Here is a 14,100-nt window from a genome sequence, read left to right as displayed (position 1 = left end):
GTGGATAGACCTTGAGGGTGTCATGCTAAGCAAAATAAGTCATGCAGAGGACAAATACCATATGTTTGCACTCATAGGTCTAACAGGAGAACAGGAGAAACCTAATGGAGGACCATGGGGTGGGGAAGAGGGAAAGAGAGTTGGGGAGAGAGAGGGATGCAAAACCTGAGAGAATATTGAATACTGAAAACGAACTGAGGGTTGAAGGGGGAGGGGGGGAGGGGAATAGAGGTGGTGGTGATGGAGGAGGGCACTTGTGGGGAAGAGCACTGGGTGTTATATGGAAACCAAATTGACAATAAACTATCAAAAAATTAAAAAGATAATAAAATAAAATAGGTAACTAATTTTTAAAAATTTTTTAAAAATTATGTAGTCTTTATATACAGGCAAACACTATGTTGGTCAAAGAAAATGTGTCCGTGGGCTGATTTCACACTTATAGGCTCATAGCTTGACATTCCTGATCTACGTTCACTTTCTAATATATTTGTGAATATATTTGGGCATAAAAAGTACTCTATCGTAATTGACCTGTTTCTCTTCATCAGAGAAGCTCCTTCCAGCCAAGGCTAACTCCCCAGTTAGGGAAAAAGAAGTACTGACATTCAAAGGCACTCTGGCAGTACACTAAACTAAAAAGGCTCAGTATCCTGAGATATGCCCACACCTCACTTACAGGCTGTGAGTAGCTCATACACACTTGAGAACTGATCCTGCTTCTGGGCAGGGGAGCTCTGTGTTGCTAATGAGAGACAGGAGCTCCAATAACCACAAAAACACACTGCTTTATAAGGTTCAAGACCAGCCTATCACACAAAGTATTCCAATACAAACCCTTTGTGATCTTTCAGCCTCAGTCAGAGTTAAGGAAGACAGTTCAAGTGAAGCCAACCAATGCCTACATGCAGAGCAGTGCCTTGGAATCCAGAGCCCCCAGCAGCATGGTCCACGGATAGATGGGAGACTTCTTAACCAAACCAGCTAGATTCGTGTGTTGGCGTGAGATGCACACCCACAGGTGCTGTGCTTCTGCCAGGTACAGCCACTGTGGCCCACTAAAAGCATTTGAAATGATCCTTTGGAATTTCTGGTGACTCTAACTTTGCTAAATTTGTGTCAAATATACACAGTCTTATGTCACATGCATACAGGCAGAGTAGATCTAAGGATCTGGAATAATTACTTTAAGCCCCTTGACCCACAAACACCTCTGGGGTAATATCAGCTGATATTTTATTACTGGATGTTCCCCTTTACTTTCCTAAGATACAAAATCATCTTGGTGGAAGTAGATTCCCTCACCAAAATGACACACATTTTTTCTTCATAGGAGGTCTATGCAGAAGTATTTGCCTTCATGAACTCCCAACTACCTCATCTACTCATTCTAGAAAGAAAATTCTGTTCAGACCCTTCTATCCCTATCTATCTATCTATCATCTATCTATCTATCTATCTATCTATCTATCTATCTATCTATCTATCTATCTATCTGTCTGTCTGTCTGTCTGTCTGTCTATCTATCTGTCTGTCTGTCTGTCTATCCATCTATCTATCTATCTATCTATCTATCTATCTATCTATCTATCTAATCTATCATCTATCTATAGCAAATCACAGACCATTGGCCAGGCAGAAAGAATCTCGCAAAATTCATTTCCAGACAATACATCTGGTCTACCACACTTGCTATGTGCAGAACTCACTACACCCCTCTGCCAAGACCACTCTCCTCCACGGTAACAGTAATTTCTACTCCTGTTACTTCTTCACATCATCATCTTTCCAGCAATTGTTCAGTGCAGGGAATGAACTTCAAGCTCCCCAAGAGGAGCCACAGGTCTTGCTTGAACATGAGAAAGAACAAAACCAAAGGGAATGGACCTAGAAACAAAATCAGAATCAGAGATAGCATCTGGCATTCTTCTTGAAACACTCATAATCCTAACTTTTCAAAGTTGCTGGAAGACTGTTTTTCAGGACTGCCAAAGTCATGAGAGCAATAATTGCACCTCAAATTGTAATAAGAATAAGGATAATTAAATAAGGAATTCTCAGTTACAGGAAACTTCTGGGTTTACTTGTTGAATCTGATGTATTGAAAGTATAAAAATGAATAGCCAGATGAAAGGATAAAAGAAGATGTATGTATTTACATTATATAATTATATATTCTAAGGATTCCATCACAGCTGACCTGTTTTAGTTTTTAATTTTTAAATGTTTATTTTTGAAAGAGAGAGAGAGGCAGAGTGTGAGTGAAGGAGGGGCAGAGAGAGAGGAAGACACAGAATCTGAAGCAGGCTCCAGGCTTTGAGATGTCAGCACAGAGCCTGATGTGGGGCTTGAACTCACAAACCATAAGACCATGGCCTGAGCCGAAGTCGGACACTTAACCAACTAAGCTACCCAGGTGCCCCACAGCTGACCTGTGTCTCTTCATTAGGGAAGCTCATTCCAGCCAGATAATTCCTCACTGGTAACTCCCCAGTGAGGGGAAAAGGACTACTGACAATTTATATATATATATACACATACATATATATAATGGAATATTGCTCAGCCATCATAAATAATTAAAACTTGCCATTTGCAAAAACATGGAGCAAATGTGAGGGAAAAAGAACTACTATATGTGTGATATATACACATATATATATATACATATACACACACATATGACAATTTATATATATACATATATACATACAAATATATGTTTATATATATTTATATATACATATAGATGGCAATTTATATATGTGTATATATACACACATGCATATATATAATGGAATATGGCTCAGCCATCAAAAATAATTAAATCTTGCCATTTGCAAAAACATGGATCTAGCTAGATTTTGCTAAGCAAAATAAGTCAATCAGAGAAAAACAAATACCATATGATGTCACTCACATGTGGAATTAAAGAAAAAAAACAGATGAACATATGGGAAGGAGGGGGTGGAAAGAGAAGAGAGGGAAACAACTCATGAGAGCTTCTTAATGATAGGGAATAAACTTAGGGTTGATGGAGGGAGATGGGTTGGAGATGGGCCAGATGGCTGATATGTATTAAAGAGGGCACTGGTGACGAGCACTGGGTGCTATGTGTAAGAGACGAATCACTGAATTCTACTCCTGAAACCAATATTGCACTGTACATTAACTAAGTAAAATTTAAATAAAAATAATTAATTTAAAAAAGAATAATCTAATATCTAGGCCAAAAAAAACCACGCAAATAATCTACACAACAACAACAACAACAACAAAAAGCTGGCATCTCACTTCTGTCCACAGCAATATTCAATGCCAGAGACCATGGAGAAATGTAAAGAGTTCTGAAGTAAAGAAAGCAGGACCAAAGAACATTTTTCCGGACATGGTGTCATGTAAGTAAAAGCAAACATATTTACACAAGAAAGACCTCAGGGAATAGACTTAGCTTTCCCTGTAAATAAAAATACACTTATTTGATGACAAAAATCGAACTGTATAATAAAATGAATCAAAATTTAAAAACTGAGGAATGGATAAGTAGATAGCAAAAGAGCATGTGCTGAGTAATTAATCAATCTCCATTACAGAATGCTGGAAAATAACAACCAAGTATAACTACTAGAAGGCTTGACAGTATGGAAGGTAAACAACGCACAGATATGGTAAAATTGAGAAGAGCAGGTTACAAGTTTAAATGTGTTCAAGTTCTCATGTCTCGTAGCTCTGAGTCTACTGATACTGTCTAACACCAAACACTTAGTTGATACAAAAAAATAACAATTTTGGGGGGCATCTGGGTGGCTCAGTCAGTTAAGCGTCTAACTTCGACTCAGATCATGATCTCACCATTTGTGGGTTCCAGCCCTGCGTCAGTCTGTGCTGACAGCTCAGAGCCTAGAATCTACTTGAGATTCAGTATCTTCCTCTCTGCCCCTCTCCTACTCACACGTGTGCGTTCTTTCTCTCTCCCTCTCTCTCTCTCTCTCTTTCTCTCTCTCTCCCTATGTCCCTCCCTCTCTCTCTTTCTATGTCTCAGAAATAAACAAAAAACTTTTGGGGGGACACCTGGGAGGCTCAGTCCACTGAGCAGCTGACTTTGGCTCAAATAATGATCTTGCAGAGCGTGGGTTCAAGCCCTGTATCGGGCTCTGTGCTGACAGCTCGGAGTCTAGAGCCTGCTTTGGATTCTGTATCTCCCTCTCTCTCTGCCACTCCCCCACTTGTTCTCTGTCTCTCTCTCAAAAATAAATAAATGTTAAAAATTTTTTTAAATTGAAAAACAATTCTTAAATAACAATTTTCATCTCTTACTTTTTAATGTTAAGCTTTTTTAAAGAGGAAATTACATATTTTGTGATGAAGAAACATCTTTAAAGTCATCAATTTCTTTAACTGTTTTTCTATTAATTAAAATAAAAACTGTTACTTTTATTAAAGTGAGACCATTTAACAAAAGCCCATCCATCCATCCATCCATCCATCCATCCATCCATCCATCCACTTTTGTTATGTGCATTCTATATGAATGGTGGCCCCTGGAGCAGCAGAATTTGCCAGTCCAGATGCTTCTATCTGTAAACCTGTGTACAGAGTTGGTTAGAAAGGTGTTCCCGTACTGTTAATGGCTATTTCATAGGGGCAGGATTTGAGGCAATTGTTTAAACTTCCTTGTTTGCATTTTTCAATATTGCTTACATTTTTAAAATGATATACTCTTTTGACAGAGAAGATTTTTCTTTAAATTAAAACAGAAAAATAAAATTTCAAATGAACTAATTAACCTTGAATACGTCCCCATGTATGAGGCAATCATCTTCAATCTATGCTTTTTTCCACAATCTCTGGCTTCAGTTCCGTCTGCCCAGTTACAAAACTCTTGATCCCCGCTCTTGAGCCCGCCCCTGTCCTTTCTCCTCCCAGGATGTGGAGCCTGACCTTTTCCTCTGGATTCCTGTACCTTCTCCAGAAGTCCTGGAAGGAATCTACACTGCAGCAATTGCTGCCTGAAGACTTGAGTCTGATGTCACAGTATGTAGGGAATGTTGTTATTTTACTCAGGAATTAATTTAACAGAACCCTAGGTTTTTAATTAATTTTACCATTTTATAATACTGTATAAAATTAGAAACAGTGGTTTTTTTAAAAAAAAAATGTCTATCCAGTGAACTCTTTTCTTTATCTGAAGAATTCTCCAAGGTTTGAACCTTTGCCTCACATACAAAGTCCAGAAGTATGCTTTCGCTGCACCCTCTCACACACACCCTGACCTAAACCTGTCCAGTTACTAGAACCCTTCTGAGATTTTAATCTGGAGTAAGGGGGGCAAGGAATAGATAAACTGGAGAATTCATTTTAGCAACAGCAACCTCAGCAACAGTTTCTAGAAGCAGTGCCAACGGCATAATCATGCCCTGTGCTGGTAGAGACAGGTGTAAGAGCTGCAGCCTCCATTGTTTGGCAGTGGCTGTGATTCTAGCAGCTTAGCCTTCCTGTGTTCCTGCCTGTTTCCAAAGGCCGGCATTTTAGTCTTCCTGGAAATTCTGTGGGCTTCCTAATAACATTTCAATACATTTCTTTTTCACTCCAATCAGCCTGTATCAGTGTCTATGACTTGCAATTAAAATTTTTGACTGACACTGTACTTATACTATGATTCTATCTGTGTATATCTGCTTACATTTTAAATTGTTGTTAGTATAGGACCTCCAGCCTTAAATTCAAATTCGGAGAGTTGTTGATATTGCTAGATCTGCCCAGGCTTTTTTGACAACCCTGTTTACTTAATAATAGACTCCTCTGTTTTCATTTTCTAGTAATACATACAACAAACATTTATTATGCAAAACATTGTGCTGGAATCTGGGGATAAAAAGTAAAAATAAAAAGACATAGTATTTGTCATCAAGAAATTCAAAATCTAGTGGGAAAGTTAGATAAGAAAATAACAAGGTGGCAAATGGTGGAATATGGACAGGTACGAGGTGTTCTGGAAATACAGAAGAGCACAGAAGAGTGGCACCAGGAGCCTCCACCCCGTGAGGGGACCTTGAGGGATAAATAGAAGTAACCCAGGTGGAAAGTCACAAATGACACAGTGAAGACATGGCACAGTGTAATTTATTCTGGAAACCTCATGCAAATTGGCTTTCTAAAATGACAAGCAGAATGGGCGTGTCTGAGGGCTGGGTTTCTCCATCTTGTGAGATCAGCAGAATCAGCTAAGGCTTGTTAAAATATTAGATAGCTGAGGCTCTTCCTCCAGGGAATCTGGTTCAGCTCTGGGGAGGGATCCCAGGTGACTCACATGAAAGGGAAACTTTGTCCTGAGGAACTGAGGCAGAAGGCAAAACTCATGCAGGGCTTTGTATGCTACATTTGAATTTTATGTGAATGGTAAGGTGGAGCCACGGAAAGATTTTAAGCAGAGTGGTGATAACATCAGATTTGCATTTCCTAAAGTTCATTTGAGCAGTCCTAAAGAATTGGAAAAAAGTGGGGATTAGCCGTCAAAAAACCAGCGCAAAAAGATCAGCTATGTTATTAAAGGGACTCTGGTTGGGAGAGAATATGGATCAGAACTAGATTATATTCTGCAAAATGGAGAGAAGCAATAGGCTAGAATTTAGTGCAGCATGGCTGTGGGCTTATGAGAAGAGAATTCAAAGATGGTGGCTGGACTTGGGACTTGACCACCAGTGTAGATGAGGGTGATACTCACCTGGATGAGGCAGAGAAGAGAAATACAACACCGAACAAAAAATGATTAATTCAATTTTGGCCATACTTGAAAATAAAGCGTACATAAGGTAACAGCCACATGTCTTTGGGATCTTATAGACATGAATTGAGCACAAAAACATGGATCGGAGCAGAAGCTACAAATCGTTCTCAGGCAACAGGGGCCAGTTACGTTATGGAGCCATTCAAAAGCCTGGGATGAAGACAGTAGTAATCCAGCTGTAAAGGCCCACCCCAAGTTGCGCACATGGCAGGAAGTCAGTCTCAGTATCTGCTCACCTGGAGACTCCTACAAACTCGAGAGAGCTGGATCCCACCAGCAAAGGCCTAAGTTAGGACCCAGAAATCCATTGTTTAAAAAAAAAAAAGAAATTTCCTAAGTGCTTCCCTTGAGTAACTGGGTGTGAGAACTACTGAAGGGGACAGTTGTTTCCAAATTTTGTTGCACATGAGAATCATATGGTGATCTTTTTAAAATTTTTTTTAAATTTTAAATTTATTTTTGAGAGAGAGAGGGAGCAGAAGAGGGACAGAGAGAGAGGGAGACACAGAATTGGAAGCAGGCTCCAGGCTCTGAGCTGTCAGCACAGAGCCCAACGGGGAGCTCACACTCAAGAACTGTGAAATCAGGGCCTGAGGGGAGGTCGGACACTCACCGACTGAGCCACCCAGGTGCCCCCATATGGTGAGACTTTTCAAACTCCAATGTCTAAGTGCTACTCCATGCCAATTAAATCAGCCTGTCTTGGGTAGAGACAAGAGTGGCAGTATTTTTTAAAAGCATCCTTAGGTGATTCCAATGTGTTGTAAAATCTGGGAAGCCTGGGTGGCTCAGACCGATGGGTGGCTGGCTTTGGCTCAGGTCATGATCTCGCCGTTCATGAGTTCCAGGCCCAGTGCTGACAGCTCAGAGCCTGCAGCCTGCTTCGGATTCTGTGTCTCCCTCTCTCTCAGGCCACTCCCCTCCTTGCACTCTCTCTCTCAAAAATAATTTTTAAAAATCTGGGAACTACTGATATGGATTACTAATAACTGGATTGGGCCACATGAAGTATTTATGAACAGTAGCTGAAAGCAGTGCAAAAGCCTAGGCATGAATGTAGTCTAGGAGCCAATCATCAGACCTGCTGAGAAAAGAAGGTGGGCAAAGTTGCCCCACATGACCTTCTCAGAAATGAGTTATAGCAAAGCTCTATGAATATTATAAGTTTAATATGTTCTCCTGAATGAAAATAGTGAAATAAGTAAAGAAGTTTAGGTCCTCTTCTTTCTGTAAATTGACCACTAAAAGGTTCTAAGTGAATTTATTTGAGATTGTACCAGAAGCAGACAAGGGAGACTCGGAGGATGCTTAACAAGCCGTGGGGCACATGGGTCCTTTAAGAGGCAGGCAGGTGCAGGAAAAGACCATGTTTAAGAGGAATGAAAGGCAGGTTAGAGAGGTAGGAGGATGTCACAAGCACGCCAAGAAGGCGCACACATGAGTTGTGTCTTTCCACAGTGTCAGCTTTATTTAATCCTAAAGCTAGGTTAATGTAAAGCAAGTCCAGGATTCCAAACTCAATGGCATTTCCTTACTCATTTCACTTGGTTTCATACATGTCATACCAGGTAAAGCCCAATACAATGTCATTCAACAAACAAGAGACAATGAGGGGAAAGAAGTTAACAAACCAAACGCCAAGTCAGTTGGTAAGCACGCAGTTGGGATGAAGCCTGTGTCAGGTCCCGGGAGGCTCTGGGCATGTGCTGCTTATTATGTTCAAGCAGTGGAGGGCCTCTGCTATGTTCAGAGATCAATCAAGCAGAATCTTTGGTGGTAGTTGCTTTTTTCATGTCGTCAGACACACAAGGGTCAGCGTCTAGAGAGTCTGACAGTTTGCTGCAAAAACCCTTCCTTTTTAAAGGCGTTTAATTAGTCTTGAGACTTTGCTGTCGTCCTCTGGTTCTGCTTGCTGGTTATCAGTTCTGGATGTCATCAGCCTGTGACGCTTCCAACAGTATCTGGTCTGAGCTGCAATGCCCTTGGCTGCTTACGTCACGGCTCGACATAAGTCAACGCTTGACGTGAGTGATTTCATTTTGCTCTCCACAAAGGAAAATCAGCAAGACTAGGATGGTAAAAGTTAGTAGCAGAGAGGGTTTCAAGGATGGAATAATCCAGAGTCAAATGCTGCAGAGCGAGTGTTAGGATATCTGGAAAATATGTCAGTAGGACACATCTCTTCATTCTTGTTAGAAACTATTGGTGGGTAGGAAGCTATTTCTCTTGCAACCTGCTTGATACTCACCACCCTGACCTCATATAAATGGTGCATGATTGAGGGAAAGAGGAGAACTGTTTGATCTCCAACGCTCATGAGCATTGTCCTTTCTCAAGCCCACGCTGCACGTTAGCAAAACTAACAGAAGCATCCTGAAACAGGTCTCTAAAACAACCCAGATGAAAGGAATGTAAGGCAACCTAAGAGCTGTGATTTTAGTTAGGGAGGCGAAGGCTTAGAGGGCTGTGATTGAGACACCTAATCAGTCCTCGGGTCTTTTCTATATCCTACCTCTGCCATGTGTCTCATTCCTGCTCACTCATTCGGCTCCCCACCCACACTGGCCCTGTTAAATCCCTAGTGAACAATTCCCTTTCTGGTCACCGTGCTTCCAGAATCTGGCCCATCCAAGAGCTAATCTTTATGCTAATACTCATGCGGCCCTCTCCTCTTCCCATGACTTTCCCCATCCTGTTCCCTCCCACAGGAATCAACAAAGAGGTTCTGAATCAGATTGCCTCCACGTGTATCCCTGCTTTGCCACTTACCTGTCCTGGGACCTTGAACAAATTAAGTTAAGTCCTCCATACCTTATTTTTATCACCTGTAAAAGGGATAATAACAGTGCTTAGCTAAGGGGAACATTATGAAATTTAAATAAGCTGTACATGGAAAGTATATGGCAACAACTCTGTGACATTAAGCAATTAATCTTGCTCAGATTCCATTTTCTTATTTATAAATGCCTATGCAAATCTTACCTACCTCATATTGTTATGGAGATTAAATTAGAAGATGCACTTAAAATAAATCGGCATAGCATGTGGTACATAGTATTCATCAACAAATTGGAGCCGTTATGTTTTTAAAATCCCAAGTAAAATGGCCCCTCTATTGTGACAGCTTTCATAAGCCCAGTGGAGATACATCGTTTCTTCCTTCATACTCTGCTCTTCATTTTAATTGTAGCATGGAAATTATTTCTCCTTCCTTTCTTTTCTTTCCTCTTTGTATTATTGTGGCTTGTTTACATCTTCTTCTGCTTCCTCTCCAGATTATTAGATTGAAAGCAGAGACTGAGACCGTATTTTACTGATCTCTCTGTTATACATAGTCTAGTACCATGTCATGATTTTTCTTTTCTTTTATGTAAAGTTTTTTTATTTGTTTTGAGACAGAGAAAAATGTGTGAGAGAGGGAAAAACAGAGAGAAAGAGAAGCCCAAGCAGGCTCCACACTATTAGTGCAGAGCCCAATGCAGGGCTAGAACTCATGAACCATAAGACCGTGACCCCAACCAGTCAGATGCTCAACCAACTGAGCCACCCAGCTGCCCCTACCATGTCATGATTTTTAAGTTCACCTAGTAGTTGCTCATTAATTGGAAGTTGAATTACTTCATTTGCACTTTTAAATTGGGCTTTTTTCGCCTTTTAAATATATATTGTAAATTTTAATGACAGTATGGATGCAATAAAAATGTGGGAAAACTCTGTAAATTGGAGTGTAAATTGGAACAATTTTTGGAAGAAAATACGGCACCCAGAGTTCCCAAAATAGGGTACTTGTCAAATAAATTAGAATATATCAATATGATGGAAAAATGTGGAATATTATCTATGTCATATTTTTAAGTGTGTATATAATATATACATATATATGCTGATTATTGAAAGAGCTCTAATGTATCATAAGTATAAAAAGTTATAAAACAATGTAAACTGTATACTCTTCTATGCAAAATTAAAATAAAGATAGATGTGAATTTATGCAGACTTATGCCTTTTAAAATTAGGAATATATAAGTAATTGTTCATATGGAGAGGGTAGTAGGGGAGAGGAAGGAGGGAAACGTTCCATTTTGTAACATTCTACATTGCTTAAATTGTATAATCTTCTATAAGCATTATTCTTTATTAAAATGTTGATGAGAAGGGAGATTAAAGCTAGCCCATTTTTAGTTGTTTTATTCTTTGTACCTCAGTGTATTAAAAAAATGTATTGCAAGAATGTCGCCGTATTGTTTTCAAAATCATATTTTAATAGTTGTTTAAAATTCCATTATATGATACATAATGATGATTTATTAACCTTTTTTGTTGAGTATTTGAATTGTTTACAATGTTTGGGTGATTGTGATACTGAAATAAGTATTTGATTATTTCGTTCTGGGAATGGAATTGCTGAGGTAGTAGTAAAATTTGCCCTTGATAATAACCTTCCAGTAATAGTAGGTCTTAGAATACTCTCAGTGGATGCGCTGAAGGGTTTAAAATGCAACTATGGAATTGGAAAATATGGAAGAGCTGAAATGCTCTGCACAAGAGAGAATTTTAACACCCCTGAGGCAATCAGAGGTGGGGACTAAGAGAGAAATAAGATGTAAGACTTTGTACTCCAAGGATGGACCCTCTCCCTGTTGGAGACTCTTGAAGAAGCTGAATTGTTGGAAAAAGAAAGACAGCATACAAATACAGGAGCCTGAGGCCAGTTACACCATAGAGCATAAACCTAGGAATTAACAGGAACCAGGGGAGGACCTGGGAGTTTCACCAATCAGGGGGCTGGGGATGGAGTCAAATTTAACTAACTAGCAGGACCTTCTACACCCCTCTTTACAGCACACATGCCTCCTCTGAGGACCTCTTGTTACTGGTATAATAGAATCTTGTGATTCATATGACCAAACTACCTCCTGGAGAGGATGTATACGTTCTGCTTTCACCAGACATGGAGGGATCAGCCTGATTCACTGGCCATTTTCAACAGTGGATATTATAGTTTTGAAATCTAAAGCAAGGTAACAGAAAAAAAAGTCTCATTGTTTATTTGCATGGCTTTGAGTTTAGAGAAGTTAACGGTGTTTTAGTATTTGTCCCATTTTATGGAGTGAATAGAAGTCATCAACAGGACCTTCTTCATCATCCCCACAATGACACAGTAGTAACTACCAACTGTGCTGGATATTTTTTAAGGACTCTTATAAATGTTAACTCACTTAAAAATTGACAAAACAAATCTGTAACATAGGTAATACTTTTCCTCTCTTTTAGAGATAAAGAAATCAGAAGTCCGGAAAACCATAACTTGAGCAAGCTAGTAAACAGAAGCAGTTGGATTTGAGCCTGTCCTATAGTCTGGCCCCTAAACTTTCTACCCTGCTGCCTCTCTCCTTTATCCATCCTTTACAAACCTACCACATAGTTCCACTGCTTTTAGCCCCTTTAAAGTGTCAAAGACAAATCCTTCCACTCTCCTTTGGGTTACATTGCTCAATGTCTATAAGCTTAAATCCATCAATTTTCTCCTCTCTTGTTCATCATCAACCTACCCCCACCCTGATATCACAAAAAAGTCACGCTAAGCAGATGAACAATAGCAACAAAACCTGTGAAACATTTATTTCCTTCCAACTACCACAGCTTTTCTTTATGATATTGTCCACTTACAGTCTCAAGTTGCTCACCCACCATTACATCTCAACAGCTTTCTATCTTGCTTCAACCAGCCCACCAAATCTGTATTTGCCAAGTGCATCAATGACCTTAGTTTTCCCAAATTCAGTGGCTCTTTCTTTCACTTAATTTGTATTTGATACAGTTGATCATTCCCTCTCCTCAGTATGCTACACTCTGGTTTTCATTCTATCTTTCCTGTCTCTTTTTAGTCTGATTTGTTAGCAACTCTTCCACACCCAATCTTTAAATCTTAAAACTTTTCTAAAAATTTAGACCTGTGATTTCTTTCCCTGTCACTGTATATGCTCATTCAGCTCGACCACATCCAGCCTCATGGATTTAAAGAATATCTATCTGGTGATATCTCCCTAGGTTATCTTACATGCCAATTCTACTGGACTGTATCTCAGACATCACCTATAAAAATGGAATTTTTTGTTTTCCTCCAAAATCTAAAGACTTTTTTCTATGCCTAGTAAATTCTATGCCTAGTAAATTCTATGAGGTCAGGGACTAAAATTGTCTTTTTGTGTGCTTGTTTTTTATTTTTAGGGACCAATATTGTTTTGATTTTCACTTTATATGTAGAACTTAGCATAGTTATTTATACACAGATGGTGCTCAGTGAATATGTAATGAGTGAATGAATGACTAATTTTTTCTTTGAGTTGATAATTCACAATCCGAACTGTTTTAACCTACAGACTTATAATTGCTTAATAATGTACACTCAGAATTAGTGGAAAAATTAGTATATGTAATTAATGATTTTCAAAACCAGGAAAGGACTTTAGAATTTTTCCATACATAGGTCTCAGAGTAGAAAGGTGACATAGTTCAAATCTCTTGTTCTATAGATGAGAAAGCTAATATTAGTTCCCTTGTCCAATATGGGATCAGTTTTGACAGAGCTGAAAGTGGTATCTTAGGATCTTGTTACCTGGCAGAATACTCCAAGATGTTTCAAATTATTTGTCACTTCACTATACTTGATTTGCATGCTTGTGTGTAGATAGATAGATAGGTAGATAGGTAGGTAAGTAGATAGATGATAGATAGATAGATAGATAGATAGATAGATAGATAGATACACACAGAGTGTTCATACCATGTACCAAAAACATTTTAGTTATCCCCTTACTACTCTCCCAACAGTATCCTCAGAGACTGGAAGAGTGCTTGATACACACTGGGTGGTTAATAAATATTGGCTGAGTGACAAATGAAGTGACAACTAAAATAAACCCTAAATTTCTCGCTTCATAGACATACCACCTATTTTCTTAAACAAACAAATACATAAACAAAAATCCCAGGATGCATAACATGAGAAGTCTGAATGAGATTACAGGCATACTTCATTTTCTTGCATTTCACAGATGTTGTGATGAATGTTTTGTAGCAGCCCTGCGCTGAGCATGTCGGCACTGTTTTTCCAAAAGCATTTGTGAGCTTCATGTCTCTGTGTCACATTTTGGTAATGTTCACAATATATTCAATTCTTTATTATTATGTTTGTTACAGTGATCTGCGATCAGTGATTTTTGATGTTACTACTGTCATTGTTGTGGGACACCACTGGATAAAGGTGTGTTTTGGCTGCTCTCCCAACAAGCTAGTCCCCCATCTCTCTG

The 14,100-nt window shown here is 39.2% G+C and overlaps 1 long non-coding RNA gene across 1 annotated transcript in view; it reads left to right on the top strand.

Moving 5' to 3' along the window:
• Positions 1–1,077, top strand: part of LOC115297167 — an 8,040-nt gene extending 6,963 nt beyond the window's left edge. The window contains exon 3 of the long non-coding RNA XR_003911319.1: positions 855–1,077. This is a non-coding gene — a long non-coding RNA (uncharacterized LOC115297167). The remainder of the gene's footprint in view (positions 1–854) is intronic.
• The last annotated feature ends 13,023 nt before the right edge of the window (positions 1,078–14,100 follow it).

The sequence above is a fragment of the Suricata suricatta genome, chromosome 7 (genome assembly GCF_006229205.1).
Source record: "Suricata suricatta isolate VVHF042 chromosome 7, meerkat_22Aug2017_6uvM2_HiC, whole genome shotgun sequence".
Lineage (NCBI taxonomy): Eukaryota > Metazoa > Chordata > Mammalia > Carnivora > Herpestidae > Suricata > Suricata suricatta.
Note: the sequence above shows the minus strand (reverse complement) of the source record. Positions and strands in the feature narration are given on the sequence as shown.